At 38.7% G+C, this 4,034-nt stretch overlaps 1 long non-coding RNA gene across 1 annotated transcript in view; it reads right to left on the bottom strand.

Moving 5' to 3' along the window:
• Nucleotides 1–2,782: 2,782 nt before the first annotated feature.
• The window catches only part of LOC107749534 (uncharacterized), a 31,504-nt gene continuing 30,252 nt past the window's right edge, over nucleotides 2,783–4,034 (bottom strand). The window contains exon 3 of the long non-coding RNA XR_001641044.1: nucleotides 2,783–3,116. This is a non-coding gene — a long non-coding RNA (uncharacterized LOC107749534). The remainder of the gene's footprint in view (nucleotides 3,117–4,034) is intronic.

The raw sequence follows: 4,034 nt of genomic DNA, 5'->3' as shown, positions 1-4,034 counted from the left end.
ATGCATCACAGTTTCCCACAAAAATATTGTGCAGTACGACTGTGTTCAACATTGATAATAATCAGAAATGTTTCTCGAGCAGCAAATCAGCATATTAGAATGATTTCTGAAGATCATGTGACACTGAAGACTGGAGTAATGATGCTGAAAATACAGCTGCGCATCACAGAAATACATTACAGTTTAACAGATATTCACATAGAAAACAGCTGTTTTAAACTATTTCTGATCAAATACATGCAGCCTTGGTGAGACTTTTCAACCATTCAGTCCAAGATTGTGTCTCAGTTATTGAATTGAGACATAATATGGGACATAAAAAATATAAAGTTTACCTATAGTAGTCAAAATTGATCCATGACTACATTTTAGTCCCAATGTGACATGCAAAGTAAAACTGTTCATATTAAGTGGTGTATTTAATTTAATTTAAACAGGACTAATATTCATTTAGTTTAGTTTGAAGCACTGCTTTGTGCTGCTGTACGTTTGATTAAACAGTTGAAATCTCAGCTGCAATGGAAAGACCATCAGAAAAAACGAAGCTGCCAGCAGAGAATGTGTGTGTGTGTGTGTGTGTGTGTGTGAGTCTAAACGTCCAGCAGCACATCATAACACACCTGCTGCTCTGCCGAGAGATGAATATGTTAATGACTGAGCAGAAACAGCTGCGAATCACTGCAGATCTGCTCCAAACATCAGCCTCTCAGACCTCTGCATTCACCTTCAGTGGGATCCGCTCACAGCCGTCTGCAGGGAACAGCTTTCATGGAACCAGCATCTCACAAAAATGACTGCGGCTCCACCGGTTCACGTGTGCTGATCTGCAGGAGTTTGAGATTATTAAAACCTCTTGCATTAAAGGTTTTAAGCTCATCATTTACTCACAACTCATGATGTTCCAAACCCATAAGACATTCAACTGTATTTGCTTGATGCATGAAATCCAATGAGGTTTGAAAGAGTCTCTTCTGCTCACCGAGGCTGCACTCATTTGATCAAAAATACAGGAATATTTTGAAATATTATTACAATTTAAAACAGCTGTTTTCTATGTGAATATCTGTTAAACTGTAATGTATTTCTGTGATGCGCAGCTGTATTTTCAGCATCATTACTCCAGTCTTCAGTGTCACATGATCTTCAGAAATCATTCTAATATGCTGATTTGCTGCTCAACAAACATTTCTGATTATTATCAATGTTGAAAACAGTCGTGCTGCACAATATTTCTGTGGAAACTGTGATGCATTTTATTTTTCAGGATTCACAGATGAATAGAAAGTTCAGAAGAACAGCATTTATTTGAAATAGAAAACTTCTGTAACATTATAAATGTCTTTACTGACACGTTTGATTTAATTGTTTCCTTGCTGAAGTATTAATTTCTTTTCTTTCTTTTTTTCTTAAATCTTACTTATGGTTTCATTAACAATATCTTTATGTGTCAGAAGACGAATGAAAGTCTTCTGCGCTCTCAGAAAAAAAAAGGGTAAAGAAGCTGTGACTGGTGCAGGACCCTTACAAAACATTCACCTTTGTGCCTTATTTACCCCTGAAAGGTACATTTTAGTACTTAAATGCTACACATTAGTACCTTGTGAAAAAGTGATAAGCAAATGATCACAATTATCATTTTTGCGTGAACTACCACTGTAATGCTGCTTACTGACACACATTAAAGAGAGACCAGCAGAGTTAAAATCACAACAGTCTAAAAGCAGAAGCAGGCGGACATGAAAACAGCCCGACGTTCAGAGCACAATCTAATTTATAGGCTCTTTCATGCACTGAAGCATCATGAACACAATGACAGGAAGCTCTCCAGAGGAACTGACTCCCCTGTTTACCGTGCTTTTACTTCTTTCTGTACTCCGTTAAGAGCTAGCCGTTACCGGGGCGCTGAGGGCCTTTGTGTTTGGGGCCCGTCTCTTGGGTTAGAGATTAATGGTAAGGGTTTTTGATCAAGTAAGCGTCAGAATAACTGCAGTAATATTTCCAGATGAACACTTACTGGACTGAAGCAGCTCAGCTTTACTTGATTCTCCATCAATCATGTTTTAGAGTCTCAAATCTGATCCTCAGGATCTTTTGAGGAGCGTTTGTTTCCAGAAGCTTTACTTTCACTGTTCCTCAGCGGAGGAATGATCTTCACAAGCCTCCAGAACATCTCACATCTTCTGAGGAGCCTTTATTTCTTCAGCTCTCAATCACTGCATTATATGTTTGGAGCATTTCAATCTCATCTTACTGAGACAGATTACTGGAGATATAGAGCGATGACTGATATTTAGATCATTTTATGTTAGTATCTGCTGTACTGTTAGAAAGATCTCACTGATTTAGATTACAAGCATCAGAATTTCATCATATAAATATAAGCATCTGCACCTAAACTGCATATTTTTGCACAGTTTGTCTCTGAATAAACCTGAGCTGTTTTTTCCTCCATATTCTCACTGTATCAGATGCATCAAATACGATACAAAACATAAAACACACACGCAAACTTTTTATAAAAAATGTAGTTTAAAGGTTGAATGAACTGTTCCATTTCATTGTTTTCTGACTGTGCTTCATATGTCAGGCGTCACAGGGTTAATAGTGCCCAGACAGGAATCTCTTGAGATCTCTCCACAGCTCTTAACAGCTCAGAGAGGAAGAGGAAGCTTTGGAGAGCGTCACTCTGGACCCCACTTCAAGAAAGTTTCAGAAGATAGACACACAGAATATATGGAGAACTCACAACTTTATTAGCCTTTATAACTGAACACAAACAATCACAAACGTCTCATCCATCGGCGTCTCTGAGCAAGATAAGAGTGACGCGTGTCACCGGCCTCGGCAGGATTTGAGGCGCCGCTGTTTTCTCTCCCGAGCCGCTGGAGTTCAGCCGGAGTTCACAGCAGATGTTTGCCAGGAGTCTCACGCTGCAGGAAAGCTAAATTGCTTCCGGACTGACATCCACAGCAACAAACGTCCCCGTGACGGATCAGACTCGGCTCAGGGTTACGATGTCCGAGGGGAAGCCGTCTCTCAGCAGGATCCCTCGGCCCCGCTGGCAGTCCAGCTCAGATACGAACCCGTACCAGTAGATGACCAGACCGGGACCAAACCTGCAGACGGGAGAGAAAGCTCGGTGTCCTGAAGAAAACACTCAACTGCACACCACAACCACAACATTTTGGGGTGACAACCACATTTAAAATCATGATAAAGTCACTTCTGTTGAGCTCATGGTGGCTGACACTGAAGAAATGATGGAGATTTTAGGAAAGAAGAATTTTGCAAAAAAAAAAAAGAAAAAGTTGTTTTTCAATACAAATATCTAAACATCCTTAAATCAAGACACATTTACTTGAAAATCTAAATAAACTTAAATATGTCTGTCAATAGGGTTTGAAAAATGTGGAAGCCTTTTTACACCATGAGATATAAAATTAAAAAGAAGGTAAACTTAAAAAGGTAAAACTTTTTATCTCACTATTCAGACTCACAAATTATAAACATATATATATTTTTTCTAAAAATTGTGAGATCTAAACTCAGAACTGCAAGAAAAAGTCCATTAGTTTGGACGTCAAACGAAAAATAATCTTATTTTCTTTTTGAATAAATTTTTTTTTAAGCATAAACTCAATTCATTTTGATAGATTTGTTTAAGTTTTCAACTTAATATCTGAAGTAATCTTGCATCTCCAGTAACTGTATCTTGATTTAAAGGGGTCATGAACTGAGAAATCAAATTCCCTTGATCTTTTGACATATAACAGGTCAATGTACTATAAAAACATCCAGTAAGTTTCAGAACTCAAAACTTTCTCGTTAGTTTAGAAACAGCTTTTATTGAAACCAAGCTCAGAAAATGACTCGTTTCGGGATGTGCCGCTTTATGATGTAATAGTGTGGCTAAGCCCCGCCTCCACAGGAAAATATCAACGCCTGCTTCTACAGCTCTGCATCTTTAGCCCCGCCCACGATTCTACAGCACTGCCTCTTTAGCCCCGCCCACGATTCTACAGCACTGCCTCTTT

Source organism: Sinocyclocheilus rhinocerous, unplaced genomic scaffold, assembly GCF_001515625.1.
Source record: "Sinocyclocheilus rhinocerous isolate Xijiao unplaced genomic scaffold, SAMN03320098_v1.1 scaffold1071, whole genome shotgun sequence".
NCBI lineage: Eukaryota > Metazoa > Chordata > Actinopteri > Cypriniformes > Cyprinidae > Sinocyclocheilus > Sinocyclocheilus rhinocerous.
The sequence above is the reverse complement of the archived record's forward strand: the minus strand, read 5'-3'. Positions and strand labels throughout refer to the sequence as shown.